This window comes from Porites lutea, chromosome 6 (assembly GCF_958299795.1).
Source record: "Porites lutea chromosome 6, jaPorLute2.1, whole genome shotgun sequence".
Lineage (NCBI taxonomy): Eukaryota > Metazoa > Cnidaria > Anthozoa > Scleractinia > Poritidae > Porites > Porites lutea.
Window position 1 is genome coordinate 35,117,429 of NC_133206.1, and position 17,170 is coordinate 35,134,598.

General features: G+C 36.4%; 1 long non-coding RNA gene across 1 annotated transcript; it reads left to right on the forward strand.

The window, feature by feature from the left end:
- The first annotated feature begins 196 nt into the window (after nt 1-196).
- On the forward strand, nt 197-16,957 carry LOC140940716 (uncharacterized). The gene is made up of 3 exons (XR_012166367.1): nt 197-288; nt 12,705-12,837; nt 16,836-16,957. It is a non-coding gene; the product is annotated as an uncharacterized lncRNA (long non-coding RNA).
- The last annotated feature ends 213 nt before the right edge of the window (nt 16,958-17,170 follow it).

Here is a 17,170-nt window from a genome sequence, read left to right on the forward strand (position 1 = left end):
ACCCTGGATAGTCATGCATGATAAGGAGAATTTCAATCAGAATAAAAGTTCATGAAAATAATATTTAATAGATCTAATATTGATGCCTCATATATTATAGTGATTAATCCTTTGTTTTCTCTTCATAAAATTTTATTATTGAGCTGTCTGAGACATTAATAATCAAATACATTAATTTTGTTTCTTCAACAGCAAGTTCTAGGCAAAGGAACTAAATCAGCCTGAAGAACTTTAAGGATTACGGCATTGAACAAGTGCATCCAATCCATGACAGTTTAGAAAACTAAGGTAAATAATAATATCTTTAAAAAAATATTCTACCTTAAGCTTTTATCAAAGTAAAGGTGGAGATTTAGCAATGATAATTGCAACAGCAGCAAAAATGTCACATTAAATAGATGTCGCTTTTTATCAGACCTTGTTATGATTCTTACATGTAATTCCAACTCACTGAAAATGTCAAATGTAGGTGAATTTTCCTGGAACTGAATTCTTGGAGACCAAATTCAGGTGTCATTCTGTTGTGTTTATGTTACAGGTCAAAATTAAATTCAGGTTAAAATTTTTTAACCTAGGTTGATTCTCAATTTTCTCCATCTCCTAGCCCTGATTATTCATGAATTAGGGCTAGAAGACAAAGGAAATTGAGAATCAACCTAGGTTAAAAAAAATTAACCTGAATTTAAATTTGACCTGTAACATTTACATCCTCCATGAAATGTGCTTGAGGGAATTTCACATTGCACAACTGTAGGTGTGCAGTAATTGGGAAAAAGTGTACAAAAAAAGTGTGATATGCACATGCAAAGTTGTTGTTTTGCTATGCTTTATTCACGTTTCTGTTGCTGTTGCCATTGTCATTGCTAAAGGTTTATAATGTGTCCCCACTTTCACAAACACCAAGCAAGGAAAAGTACACTGCTAGTGAAGAGCCAGTGGTCCAAATATTGCAAACATAATATTTAATGATTCTTTTTCTCATGCGTTGAAGGTTGCTTCAGGAAATAGCATTCAATAACCACTTCTCAACTAACCAATTAGAGCTTTGTAAAAGACTCTTTTCACCATTGTATAGGCTGTGGTGTATTAAACTTAAGGGGTTATCTTGAAAGGATAACCTGCTAGATTCTCCTCCTACATATACAGTGTGTCAATTATCAATAACATAGCTACATTGACATTATTGAACCCTGGCTAGTAACATCTTGGAAGAAGCATTACGATCTTTGTTCAGGGCCCCCAACAGACTCAACTAATTACTGGAAGTGTATTTCAAATTTCTGTTAAACCTGATTGGCAAAGAAACATTGGCTTTTTTAACAGGCCAGTCATGGTGTGCACTGCACAGTACGGCAAAAGATCCCCGGCCAGACTGCAAATGATCCTCCACAGTAAATGATCCCCATTGTTGACTGCAAATGATCCCGACAGGAAAATAAGAATGGTTTGGACTCAAGTTACTGGATCGTCACATCTAGTTGATTATCACAACAAAAAAAAGTGTTAAACTGAATAAGTTTTCCTTCGCAAATAACTGCAAAAAAGAAAGTACAATGCACAGACAAGCCCTGCTTTATAGACACCTGCCTAATATGGACACCTCATTATTATGGACAGTTTACATTGTCATTGGCAAAAGAAGGTCCTTACATTTTAATTTCTCTAAATTCAAGCTGCTTAATACAGACACCCCGTTAATACTGCATTGTCTTTCTGTGGCCTTCTTAGTCCTTAGTGTCCGTATTAATATGGTTTGACTGTATCGCTTGAGAAAACGATTAACGAATTTGATCTGGTGTGACCCCCTTAGAAGAGTTCTGATATAAGCACAGAAGATTATGCTTTTTACTCTTTCCTCTGTGTCTCATTCTCTGAGTTTGGAACTTGGTCAGAATCCAGTCGCAAAGGCTTGAGAAATTAACCCAAGGGTTAGTGCCAACAGCACCCTTATAACTAGTCATGACATTTTCACAAACTGTAATTGCTACAGTTTGTAGTTAAGTACATTGAAAACTTGTTCCTGGAGTGTTATATCCAGGGATCATATTTCTGTATTCCTCAGCATTAAAACAAAAAACAAGTTTCCTGCTCTCTTCCTGTCTTAAATTTTCATGGCAACAGAACATCAATGCTTAAAAGAAAGAAGAAACATTGACTAAAGAAGCAAAATGGTTATTTATCCTTTTATTCATATTGGTCATTGCTTCGCGTGTTCAAGTTCTCAGTGCCATTCACCATCCATGTCTAAAATCCATTCTATTCCACTACTTTTCGAGGGATCACCTGTGGTCAACAATGGGGATATTTGTGGGGGAGGATCATTAATTGCGGTCCATTTTGGGGATCATTAAGCAGTCAGGGATCATTTGTGGTACTGTACAGTACTCAACTTGCAGCAGACAGGTTTGGGCCCAGAACAGTGATTTTGGTGCTGGGCTTGCAGGTGGACTTAACCAGAGGTTTAGTTTTGTCTGTGGTACAGTGATACACTGAAAGCTCCTTTCCTTTACTCCACTCTACACTTATCTTTTCTCTCTCTGCATTGCTGGACCCAGCTCTGTTCTGTCTGCTGTGTTAGTTGCTTCAGTTGTCACTACAAACTTTTTTGTGCCTCTTTCACTCTGCCTGCTCTAGCCTGTCTACTTAATCTGCTTTGTAATTTTTTGCTTTTCCCTGCAGCACTTCTAAAGTCACTTATTGTACAAACTTACACTGTATGGTGAAAATTGAATAAGGCATTGAAGATAAGAGTACTAGGAACAGCTAAATTCATTCAGATTGACCCATCAAACAGTTGACTTCTTAATTTTTCTGTTCTGTCCTGTTTTTATGTACTTCATCCTGCACAAGTCTTCTTTTCTCCACTCCTCTCTATGCTCTCCTTACTTGCTCTGGTCTGACATCCCTTAGCCTACAGACTGACTCTTCTCTGCTACAAGTGTGTGCTCTGCTTGCCTTCTTCTTCAACCTCCTTCACTGTGTCTCTTCTTCTCTTGTACTTACTCTACTTTGCTGTGCTGTCACCTACGCAGCTCTGCCATCACCTACTCTGCCGTACCCTCAACAACTTTGCTTCAGCCTCACCTATTTCTCTGTACTCTACTGTACCTTCACCTTCTTTGCTCTGCCTTCACCCACTCTACTCTGCTCCTACGCTACTTTCACCAACTCTCTCTGCTCTTCGCCTACATTACCCTACTCTTATTATTTTAGTACTCTTCTCTGCTCTAACCTGGTACTCTTCTGTATTCTCACCTACCCTACCCTGCTCTTACGTATTCTCTGTAATCATCTAACATGGCTTGGCTCACGCTACTGGTGTACACGAGCATAACACCGTGCCTTTTGCATGATTCCCGCTCAAGAAAAGGCATGGTTTTTGTGCCAAAGCACAGGAAAAAAAAAACATGCAAAGGCACAGATTAGGCACCCTTTAGGCACAGTTGAGGCATGTTTCAAAAGTTGCCAAGGTACATTTTAGGGACAGTTTATTCACGGTTTACCTGTATGCACAAAATTAATAATTAACATTGGGCACTTTATTGAAAATCTTTGTAACCCGACTTGGAAAAAAGAACAAACTTGGCATCAATTACAAAAATAATTCAGAGCAAACACAATACAGTAACTGTTAGAATTATAGCAAATGTAAGTTTTGAGCCGCGGCAAAAGTCAGGAAAATTTTATGTATTACTCCGAGGATAAACTGGAAATTCACATGTGATATGGTCTGAACCTTTTCGATTACCATGCAATTTAACAGAGCTTGATTTGTGAAAAGTCTCCCTAAAGTAAAAGGGCGACCAAGTAAAAACTTTAACTTGGAGGGTTGCGATCGTGGTAAAATTGGCCCGAATTTGCATAATAATGTGAAAGGGGTAATTTGAAACCTTCATACCAACACATCTTGTTTTTTTAATGCAAAATTCAGCTTCTTGTAAATATTTCTCTAAAAAGGTACAATTTACACTTAGCAGCAAAATAATTCAAGCTGCTTGTTTGTTTTTGTTTTCTGGCTCTGTTAACAAATTAAGCTTTGATCATATAATTAAGAATGAGGCGTGCCAATTTTGCTTGAAAACTCATCGGTGTACGATCAATATATTTTTCCTTTTCATTTTGTCATATCATGAGTAAATTCTCTTTTTTAATGCAAGTCTGCCCTCCTGAGAAAACAAATATTCCATTCCAACTAAACACTCTGTTATAGAAGGGGAGGAGAAGCCCATTTGGAAATTTTTTAACATCAGTGGAATTCTTGAACCGATGAAGTGATATCAACATGTAATTGAGTTGAGCAGTGATTTTAAATACGCTAACCTGTTTAAGGCTCCAGTTTGCTGTTTGTCGGGGCTTTCCCTGCTGTCTTTAACCACATTCTGAGTCATGTTATTCTTATTAGTCAGTCTGTTTTCTAGACTTCTTAAACCTTAAAACTGACATAATTGCCACACGCACATTTCTACAGTTCAACCTGGATAGGCTAGACACGGTGATTTTCTGAGTGACTCAATATTTTGGCGCAACTTGTGCACAGATTAGGCACAGTTTGGGCACAACTTAGGCACAAGTAAGGCACAGCCTAGGCACAATTTTCAAAACTAAAATGCACACTTTATGCACATCTTAGGCACATTTTAGGCACAAAATCTTTCTGCCAAAGCATGCTCTAGAGTCCGTTTTTCAGTCCAACACATGGTTTACAAATTTTCACGTTCAAAAATGCTTTCTAACCTTAGATATTTGATCTTAGCATAAAAATGGGTTTCCTGAAGTCTTAACAGTTAGTCTATAAGGAGGCTTTAACTTATAAGCATTCCAAAAATCATTTTATTTTCTCCTCTTAACAACAAAAGAAAGTCAATCAAAAGTAACCTTTTAAATTGACATTCGGCTGCACAGAGATCAGATGTAGACAGAACATCTTTTTGAAAATGCCCTAAACTTTGTTGCTTTGTGATTATGTTCAGTGATTTTTAATACAGTTAGTTCTCATAAGTCACTCACTTCTGTGGAGAAATTTTTCCAACATACCATAAACAGAAACAGAGAAATCCCACAATATGCATTGTTAGACTGTAAATGTTACGCGTGCTGTTAAAAAAATAATGGTCCCATTTTAAGCCATATTTTTCATTTTTTAATTATATTTCAGTCTTACAGCCAGAAAAAAAATTCAATGGAAAGCTGTTCATAAACTGTAACTTCTTGCCAATATCGATGAGATCAGGGTTTTAATAAGTTCACAAGAGCCAAAGGATGTGAAATTTTTAGCCATCTACATGGATAGCATGCGCCAGGCCTTATGGCTCTAACCTATTCTACACTACTCTAACTTGCTCTACCCTGCTGTAGCCTAGTCTACACTCTGCAGTGTTCTAACTGTCTCTACATTGCTCTAACTTACCCTGCTCTAATTAATAAAACCTACTCTACTCTATTCTAATCTACTCTGCACTGCTCTAAGCTACTCTTCTTCTCTATTTTTAACCTACACTACACCGCACTCAACTTTTCTAAACTGAACTCACCTACTCTGCTTTAATCTAACTTACCATTCAATGCTCTAACCTACTCTACACCACTCCAATCTACTCTACACTGCTCTAACTTACTCTACACTGCTCTAACCTACTCTACATGGCTGCAACCTACTTCAAACTGTTCTAACTTACTCTACACTTCTTTACCTTACTCTACTCTATTCTAACCTACTCTTCACTGCTCCAACCTACTCCAAACTGCTCTACCCAACTCTACTCTGATCTAACATACTCTAAACTGCTCTAACCTACTTCAAACTGCTCTAACTTACTGTACACTACTCTGACTTACTGTACACTGCTCTAACCTACTCTACACTGCTTTAGCTTATGGTACACTAGTCTAACGTACTTTGATCTACACTGTTCAAATTATTTTACTGTACACTGCTCTAACCTACTCTACTCTAATCTAACCTCCTTTACTTTGCTCTGACCTACTCTACTCTGGTCTAACTTACTCTACATGGCTCTATCCTACTCTACTCTATTCTAACCTACTCTTCACTGCTCCAATGTACTCTTCTCTGATCTAACCTACTCTACACTGTTTAACTTACTCTACACTGCTCTAACGTACTCTTCACTGCTCCAACCTACTCTTCACTTCTCCGACCTACTCTACACTGCTCCAATCTACTTTTCTCTGATCTAACCTACTCTACTCTACTCTACTCTCCTCTATTTTGAGGAAAATAAGATATTACATAATTCCCAAATTGGCTTTTTGCCTGAAAACCTCACTGCAGACTATGTTTTCACTCTAAGGACCCTAATAGATAAATATGTCATTATCACAAGGAAAAAGTCTACGCTTGTTTGTAGATTTCCACAAAGCGTTTGACTCTGTTTGGCCCGAAGGATAAAAACGAATATTGGAGGAAACTTGTACAACCTCATGAAAAGTGTTATTGTAACTCAACATGTTCCATCAAAATCGGTGAAAACAAAACTCAGCCTTTTTCATACTCCAGAGGTGTACATCAAGGCCGTATTCTAAGCCCTCTTTTATTTAACCTCTATTTAAACAATCTGCCACATTTATTCGAAAACACCTTATCTTTACCCATTTGTTCTTCCAAATGGGAAAAAAATAAATTCACTTTTGTACGCAGATAATTTAGTTATTCTATCAAGATCGAAAACTGGATTACAGAACTGTTTAAATGCGCTTTCCTTGTATTGTGACAAATGGAAGCTAAAAATTAATCCAAAGAAAACAAAAATTATGATATTCCAGAAACACCCAAAAAAGTCTATTGACATCAAATTCAACAAAGGCAGTCAGTCAATTGAAATTGTCCAAGAATACACTTATTTAGGTACATGTTTAACTCCAACGGGAAACTTTACCCTTGCACTTGAACCCTTAAAAGAAAAGGCCCTTCACACGTTTTCTAGTATTCGGAAGCGGACAATTCTTAACAAACTTAATCCTAATACTGCATCCCAAATTTTTGACAGAATGGTATTCCCAATCTTGAGTTACAACAGTGAGGTATGGGGAATGTACACCAAGCGAGATTTTAAAAAATGGGATAGCCCCCCAATAGAAAAAATTCACCTCAAATTTTGTAAACGTTACTTAGAAGTTAACAATAAGGCCTCTAACGTAGCTTGCAGAGCTGAACTTGATAGATTGCCGCTGCTTATCTCGACAAATCAGAAAATTATGAAATATTTTGTTTACCTCAACAATAAAGATAATGACTCTATAGTCAAACAGTCTTTCCTTATGTCAATGAATCCACATTCTATGAATAATTCCTGACAATTATTTCTCCAATTTCATAAACATATTTGTTATAATAATAATATTTATTATTTGTATTGCGCCTTTTCTATAAAATATTCAAAAGCGCATCACAATAATAATTAATAACTAAATTTTACAAATCTTTCTATCATAAATCTTAAAAATATTTACATTGAAATGAGTAAAAGATAATTCAGATATATAACAATTATTCACCGAAGTGGAGGTGGCTAGTCCTGGATATTTACCGAACTGCGAAGCAGTGAGGTAAATATCCTCGACTAGCCACCGACTCTGAGGTGAATAATAATTGTTTTAGCATATACTAAAACAGTGAGATAATTGAGTACAAAAACGACGATTTTTAACTCAAATACTGTTGCCAACGATTACAATTTTGGCGCGTAATGACCAGGCGGCGCGGCCGTCGCTTTTTCTTGCCAGCAACTAAAACTTTTGAAGGCATTTGTTTAGCTCTTGCGGGGAAATTTCTTCAAAAGGAGTTGTGAATTCTTTTTGTATTTAAAATCATTCTATAAAAAAAGATTATCAAATTTAGTTTTAAGCTTATTTATGAACAACTCAACTAAATAAAGTAAGCAAGACTTAAGCTTCATTTGCATTTCTAAACAAAAAACTTTTTCACCGGTTTTATCGATAAATTCGTGTCAAAAAGACAAAGCTTTACCTGTTAAAACTTCCAATCCGAACTTCGTCACTTTCTTCGTGTATTTCGGAAACAGCTTGCTTGATTAGTTGTGAAATTTCTTTGTTTGTTCACGGCAGCAAACCGGGAAGGCATTTTGCTTGCAACCTACACGAGTTTGGCGTCGCTCGCTCCGAGGAACTGGAGGTGAATCAGTGAATAGTGCAGGATATTCACTGATTGAGTAGCCAATCAGAGCGTGCGAAAAACACTATCCACTGTTTTAGTATATACTAAATATAGATATAGATAAACTAAGATAACTGAAATGATTTCTTATATAAAAATGTCTTAATTAAAGTCTTAAAAGATTCTAAGTTCGTTGCTTCGCGCGCAGACCTTGGCAGCTTATTCCATAGGAAAGGAGTAGCTACCTGGAAAGCTCTGTCTCCCGTTGTTTTCTTGGTTTTCGCACTGGGTCTTTCCAACAAACGACCATTGTCATTGTGCCTCAAATTGTAGGACAAAGGCTGTTGAATACTAATAAAATCTGAAAGGTACTTAGGTGATAGGCCATGCAAAATTTTAAAAGTTATCAAGAGTATCTTATAATGAATCCTGGAGCACACTGGTAACCAATGTAATTCTGCGAGTAGAGACCAGAACTTGTGCGCGCGATATATAAGTCTTGCACTCGCATTCATAACACATTGCAATTTCCTAGTCTGATATTCCGGGATTCCATATAAAACAATCGAATTGAACAAAACAATCTAACCAGTTTAGATGCTGAATCTCTAGATAATGATAAAATTAGACGATATACCACAGAAATGAGAGAGAAATATCTATCTTTTTGGTGGCACAGCCTTGAAAATTCAAAAACACTAGAATTTTATAAAACTTTTAAATATGAGTATTCTACATCCGATTATCTCTACCGGCTAAGACATTATGATGAAAGACAGAATTTTGTTAAATTAAAAATAAGTTATCACAAACTTATAATTGAACATGGTCGATACCAAATAGATCATTGCCAAGAGAAAATAGATTATGTCCCTTATGTAACTCAAATCAGGTAGAATATGAGATTCATTTCTTCTTTCAATGTAATAATTACTCAGTACAGAGACAGGCATTTATTAATCAAATCAATCGAATAATACCAGACTTTGACAAGAAATCATTTCCAGAAAGCATAAAACTGATAATGAATTCAAAGGAACATAATGTAAATAAGTTAGTTATGAAGTTTCTTTCCTCCTGAATGAAAATATGTGATTCATTGTTAGTAATGTAACTGAATTTTTCCAGATTATTATTAGTGCTGTTTTTTTTATATTTTGGTTGTCATATGCACGCTTTTGCAATACTGTACAATGATGCGGTCATGCAAATAAAGCAATTTATTACTATTACTCTGATCTAACCTACTCTACACTGCGCTAACCTACGCTACTCTGGTCTAACCTACTCCAAACTGCTCTACCCTACTCTACTCTGATCTAACCTACGCTACACTGCTGTAAGGTATTCTACACTTGTCTTCAGGTGGCTCAATGGGCCGGGTTTTTCAGGGTCAATATCTCTCAAGTTTGAGCATACACTTTGTCGCTATTAATACAATTAGGATTTGGGAAAATTACCACCCCAGCATTATTAGATAAAGATGAAAATTTGTTATGATCAGGGTTACAATGACATTGGAGTTGTCATAGTGACAAAATGATGCCATTAGCTATTTTACTTGCAGCCATATTTCTTGACACTGGGAATTCTTAATTCTTCCAAATATCGTTGACAAGAGCTTTTTCCTCCAAAAGCCACCAGAGAAGAGCTTTTTTAGAGCTTGTTAGTTAAGTTAAATCAAAATCTACAAGAGCGTTATCAAGATGTTTTGGCATAAGTTTTTATGGTTAGAAATACAGTAAAAACTGGACAATCTTCATGTTCGGCTGTTATCTGTAGAAATCAAAGTGCTTTTGAAATGGAGTTTCACTTCATAGTAGTTGCAATCTTTTAAGAGAGAAGGCTTTGATTAGTACATGTATGTATCATGGGGTTCTTGTTGGCAGTTTTGTAAACATTTTGGTCTACTTAAACAATAAGCAAATATTTGAAAACTGTTCAATAGATTTTTTGTAAAAAAATGGAGATTCTTGAGTTTAACAGCAGTAACAATGCATTTGAAAATAATATGGAGAAATGTTAGATATTTTTCTGCATGAAAAATTAATCAATATTGAAACTTGGAGACAATACCCCTAAATAATGATAGGCTCTCACTAGTGAACATGAAATTTCTGAAAAAAATTAGCAAATTGTAGTGCTTATTTTACTGCCTTACAAGGTATCAACAATATTACAGTTGACTCCCGATAACTCGAACCTTCAAGGGAAACTGAAAAAAGTTCCAGTTATTGGGAGTTCGATTTATCGGGAGCTCAAAGAAAATAGCCGGGAGTAAGGAAAAGAACAGTTCTTACTGCACAGTGAACATTTCAATCACATTTAATTGTAGAAATGTTTAGTGAAACTTAAAAGATACTTTTAGATCATAAATCAGAAGGTATCATTTACAACAAAACATCGCAGGGCTGTGCTCTAGCAGAGCCCGGTGGCCCCTGGTGCCTGACTTTTGCCCTCGGGCGACAAGAAAATCTCAGATTTTTCATACAAATCATATGCTGGGCACCCTAGATTTTACAGTTTCAGAGCACTGGGCTCCCTTCAATTTTCCTTAGAGCACAGCCTTGCATTGCCTAAACAGAGTATGTGTTTTACTGTTTTGAAAAGTAAAGCTGTTTCATGTTAGATTTGTGACAATCAACACCAGCCTCGACAAGTAAACTATACTCCTATGGCGTGTTAATTGGAAATTCAATATTCAATGTTTCAGACGCCAGTGGACTGTTTTTTTCCTGACTTTTTAAAGGCTCAAAACATAGTTTGAGTTATTGAGGGTAAAATTTTATAGAAGGGATCTGAGTGGAAACAAAAACTACTTAGTGTTAGCAAGAGGTTCAAGTTATCGAGGGTTTGAATTACCGAGGGTAAAATTACAGTAAATGTATGATGGAAATCCACAGGAGAAATCAATTTTGGTTCAAGTTAGCGTGAGGTTCGAGTTAGCAACGGTTCGCGTTATCAGGAGTCAACTGTAAAACTCAAAGGTTAATCTCAAGAATCTCAAATCTATCGAGTGGTTTTCAAATTATTCACTTATATGTTTACAACCAACAAAATGTTTACAAAACCGCTAACAAGAGGGCATCTTCAATACATATGTACTAATCAAATCCTTCTTTCTAGCAATCGGCTAAAGCTACTGTATCTCCATGATTTTTCACACACATGTTTAAGGACTGAAACTACTATGAGGTGAAATTGCATATCAAAAGGGCTTCGTTTTGTACAGATAATGGCTGAACATCAAGATTGTCCAGTTTTTACTTTATTTCTAACCTGAAAAACCTCATCCCAAAACATCTCAATAACGCTCCTGTAGATTTCGATTTAACTTAACTAACAAACTCTAAAACAGCTGTTGGAACAATTTTGGAAAAAGAGCTCCCAGTGCCATGAAATACGGCTGCAAGTACAATAGGTAATGGCGTCATTTTGTTGCTATGACAACTCCAATGTCATTGTAACCCTGATCATAACAAATTTTCATCTTTATCTAAACAGCTGTGGTGGTAATTTTTTCAAATCCTTGTTAATGGTTACATGGTTAATACTCAAACTTGGGAGATATTGACCCAGGAAAACCTCATAGAGCCACCTTAATCTACTCTACACAGTTGTAACCCACTCTGCTCCAGTCTAACAATTCATACTCTGCCCTCATCTTACCTACCCTACACAGCTCTAACCTACCCTTCTGTAACCCGTTATACATGTAGTCTGCTCTGTCCCTCCTACTTTTTGTTGTCCTTAACCCTTAAAGCCCCAATATCCACATACAAATTCTCCATTCACATCTCCATACATTTCCTTAAAGAATTGGTTAAGAGAATTTGTTTGTAGAGCAAAGCTTTTCACATCAGGTGATCATTTTATTAATTCTCACAACATTTTCTCTTGATTATACAGAGGAAATTACATGGCCGAGTGGAGACACGAAATTTCTCTTCGAGTGTTGAAACATTTTTCTTGAGTGGGTGCAGCGAACGAGTGAAATATTTTTTCAACACGAGAAAAGACATTTCATATCTCCAAGCGGCCATGTAATGTTCTATTTATTATATGAACACCAATGAACTACCAAACCGTTTCACTTTAATAGTTTTTTGGTGTGAAAGGCACGATTTATTATGTAGCCATAGCAATGGTGATATTTTCACATGTGAAGATAACATTGTTATTTTCACATGTGAAGATATGAAGTTTTGGCGCGAAAGCTCACCTGGTATTTCATTGGTGTTTTTCTAATAAATAGTGATATTGTTAGGAGAATATTGACTTTGGTCACTCTTGGGTCTTAAGGGTTAAACACCCTTCTATGTCCTCCTCTTCTCTGCTGCTATTTTTCTTTCCCTTCATTGTCATTAGACTGTCAGCTAAAAAATAATTAATATTAAAATTGATAAGCACTGCTGTGCTGTTTTGAGTTAATTAAAACAAGCATCAGCTGCACTTAATTTTGTCTCAAACATAAAGCTGTATCTTGAACAAAGTTAGAAGTTTTTACAAGTGTTATTCTTTAAAAAGTTTGGTTAGCTCAAATTAATTTTTATCTATTATTTTCTGTTAGTGATGGACTACTGGCACATTGAAATCACATAATAATTATTTGGGAGCCTGGATGAAGAGGGATAAGATTACAACCTGAACAACAAGATGCAACCAGAAAACAAGGCAGCAAGAAAAGCAGCTCTGAAGACAAGGTAAACAACTCTCCTAACTTACTTACAGTAATTTATTGTACACGCATGCAATGTGTGACTTAGTCCCTTAAAGGCATTAATGTTACCTTTTTATTATTGCTTAGTTTTCTCGTCCTTTTAAAATCTCAAAATTTCTTTGTTGTTCAGTTTGTTTCTACAGTGTAAGTTTGTTTTCTTAAGGTTATTGTTTTGGAACCTTTTTGGGTGGTGTGTTTTAGTGGAGGGTGCAATTTGCAGGTTACAGGTTGCAGATCAGAGTTTGTTATTTGACGAAAGGTCAGTCTGGAGGTGTCATGCTGAAATATACTTCCAATAAGGAAAAAAAAAAAGCCGCATACCTCGAGAGTGCAACCCCAGACATTGACAGGCTGGTGATGTTATTCGTCACGATAATTATCTGTAACAACGTGTGACACTATGGCAATCGGTTTATGGAAATGATTCTTACGAAAGAGGAAGTGGGTGAATGTAGCATTTACAGACTATGAAAACAAAGTACCTTGAAAGAGCATAGAAAAATGCTTGGAAAAAGGAAGTCCCAGTGATCATCAAAAAAAAAAAAAAAATTCAGACGCCGGCAGTTTAGATCGAAGGAACACCAAAAGAAGGTGGTGGGAACCCTATCTTTTTACTGGGATCACAAAAATCCAGTTGCAGGATGAAAATTGTTCAGAAAACTTTTCTCTTTGTTTTTGCTGTTTTACACTTAAAAGCTGTTGAAATTCTCCGCACTCAACTCTTATACACTGTATATTATGGCTTAGATTCGAATGAGAAATAAATTAACACAGCCTCCACTGCTCAGTATCCGATCTTAAACTGAGTTATAACTTTGGCTTCGTCCATACGAAACCTTGTTTCTTTTATCTAAAATAATTTGACTCTTTTTGAAATTCTGACCTGCAACCTACAATCTGTAAATTACACCCTCCGTATTTTTAGTCTGCACTGAGTTGGTCACTTGGATAGTTAGATGGTTAGTCAGTCAGTTTTAAATTCGTCCTTAAGCTTGAGAATTTAAATTGTGGTAATGTAAACAGCATTTAATTTCTTTGCCAGATAAACTTTTTTTCAAAAAATCAATTAATTAGAGGGAAAGGTACTGTCTTTTACAAATCAATTGCAAGTAGGTAACTTATAAATCAGATGGTGATTGAAGGTAAATCTTTTAGCCACACTGTAGGTAGTTATTTAGCATGGTTTAACTTGGTAGCCCAGGTCAGTGTGACAGATAAAATTACATTAAGTTTGCTGTGGCTTACTATGTCATCTCCAACAATGTTCGGATTATTATTATTTAACTGCATTACACCTCTTCACCTTATTCTTAGCTGCGGGCAACATAAGTTGCAATGAAGCTAGCTGTTCTTGCAGCGAGTTGTTACAAATTGGAAAGTCAAATCAGATCAAATCAAATCACTGGTTTATCGTCCCTTTTGCAGTCAGAAGACTGAATTGTAGGGTACCTTACAAGCTGTGATATACATACTAATATGCTACATTTATTGACAAGATTGATATTTAACACTAACAAAATTTGAGAAACGTTCAGTCCTTGTGGCCATGGGCCTGCTAGAATCCCTTGATCTTAGACACACACTGGTAGATATAGGTACCACTCTTTTGTGTATTAAAGGGTACAACGGGTTACCTGGCCGAACCTTACCTATAAATTTAATACACAAGACTGCCCGACGGTCAGAAATAGTGGATAATGCAGCTTTGTCACGTGCTGTTTCATACGAAATACCAGGCCAAATGGTGAAAGGGCCCTTTTTTGCACGTTCTCAAGATAGCAAGCAAGATACTTAAACAAGCCAGGGAAGACAGTGGAGGCCGACTTTAGTATAGAGCGCATTAGCACGCAGTAGATATGAACAATATCAGTTGACGGAACTTTGCACTTCTTGAGTTGTCTCGGTACATAAAGCCATCTGTTGGCCTTCTTCACTAAAGTAGAAGACAAAATCAATGGTTCCTGTAATGATGCTTTATAATCTTTATTGATATAGATATTAATGATTATGGATTGGTCACAACTTTTTTTCTCTATCAATTTTTATCAATTTTTTTAATTTGTAGATAGTTATAGAGTGTTAGCCATTATTGACTTTTTTGATTTCACTCATAAGGAAGTGAAATGTTGAGCAACAGGATACTCAGGGGTGTTGTTTTATAGCCTTATATCAACTGTTCTGCCACTGAAAATTAATGACGGTTAGCCAGTCTAACAGGCAGTCAATCAATTAATTGATCATTGAATAAATCATTCAGTCTATCATTGACATACAAGGATTTGGCCTCCATAGTGGTATTGAGAAACTGTTGTTTCAGGCACTAGACGTTAAATTCTTAAGAACTATTTTGCTCCTCATTAACTGAATTGATAATTAAGCCCAATCTGTGAATGTACAGTCTGTCATTCTGTCAATCCAATGGTTATTCTGTCGGTTAATCAGTCAGTTAATCAATCAATCAATCAGTCAGTCAGCCAGTCAATGTAACTATCAGTAGGTATACAGGTGAATCAAACAGCCACCCAGTCAGCCAGTCAGTGAGTCAGTCAGTGAGTCAGTCAGTGATTCAGTCAGTCAGTCAGTCAGTCATTCAATCAATCAATCAATCAATCAATCGATCGATCAATCAGTCAATCAATTAAACATTATTAGTCATTCAGCCAAGGAAACGGTCAATTGGTCAATTAGTCAAACAGTCAGTTACTCAATCAATGAAAGAGTCATTCAGTTAGTTTGTCACCAGTCAATATTTCAAACTAGTTAGTCAGTGAGACAAACAGTCAATCAGCCAATCCAACAGGTATTCTGTCAGTTTTTTAATCAATCATGCAGTCAATTGAACAGTCAACCAACTAACCAATCTAACAGTCAGCTAATGAAACTTTCACTGTCATTCAATCAGTCAAACATTAGTCAGTCAGTCAATAAAATCTCTCAGTTGGTCAATAGACAATCAAACAGTCAGTCAGTCAATCAATCAGTTGGTCAGTCAGTCAATTAGTCAGTCTGCCTGTAGTCAGTCAGTCAGTCAGTTAGTCAGTCAATCAGTCAGTCGGTAAGTCAGTCAGTCAGTCACTCTGTCAGTCAGACAGTTGGTTAGTCAGTCAGTCAGTCAGCTAGACAGTCAGTCAGTGGATCAATCAATTTAATCAACAGTCAAACAGTTTTCTGTTTAATCATTTGTATAATTAGTTGATAATTTATAGCTAGCTGACTGGTGGCTTGAATAGGGCAGTTCGTAGGAAAGTGGGCTGTGTTTGGTTTATAAATTTAATCACATGGTTGAGCTTTCATGAGTTAGGTGTTTAAACATGGTAACACACACACAAAAAGAAGTTTGTTGAATGTGAATAGCTTTTGATTTGGAGGCGGGGGGGGGGGGGGCGGGGTTAGACTACGTGTAGATTTGAATAAGCACAGTGCTAATACAAGACAGTGGGAAATAATTCATTATAAGCATTACACTATTCAGCTTCTCTATGAGTACCTGGGGATGTTGTTTTCGTTGTGCATTTTCCATCAAATAGTCAGTTTTTCAATGAAATTGTAACTCATCAAGATGTTGATGGTGAAAACAATAAAATAACATTTTTAATTAAATGCAAGAGCTGTAATAAGCAAACCAAAAGCTCTGAGTTTGCAGCAGTGACACTTTTTGGCAGATTTCTCTGCATTCATCACAACACTCACCTAACATCAAACATGATTGGAATGGCAATGCAGTCATTGCTTTGATCTTTAAAAGATTGTTGTTGCATCAATGGCGATAGTCACGACTGATTTTGTGGGAATTACCAATAGACAGCAGTCTCCACTCTTAGGGCGATGGAAGAGATGTTTGCCTGTCACATTTAATTAGTAGATTAGCCTACTCCCACTAACTTTTCTTTACCTATGACTTAACATTACATCTTTTGTTAGAAGCAGTTACCCTGTATTATAAAAATAATGTAAAATGATTTTTTTTTTCTTCTCCAATAGAGTGGTACATCAATCAGCTGGCTGGAGGACATCATCTGTGCTTGGTCATCATCTTCACCCTTCGACCACTGGAGTGGACGATCGAGACATCCATGGGGATTTCTTTCCAGACACTATGATTTTATATCAGGTTGATGGTATCAAGGATAATTGTGCTTGGTACAAGACACTAGGAGAATAATGGAGAGGATGGAGTGAGGGCAAGCAGGACAACTGGCTGGACTTCATAATTATGATTTCCCCCTGCTGCAAGAGGTGGGTTGTGGATGGTGGAGAGGCTTGCATTGTCTGGTTTGTATTGCATCATATTTTTATCTTAGTTTAATTAGTGTCTG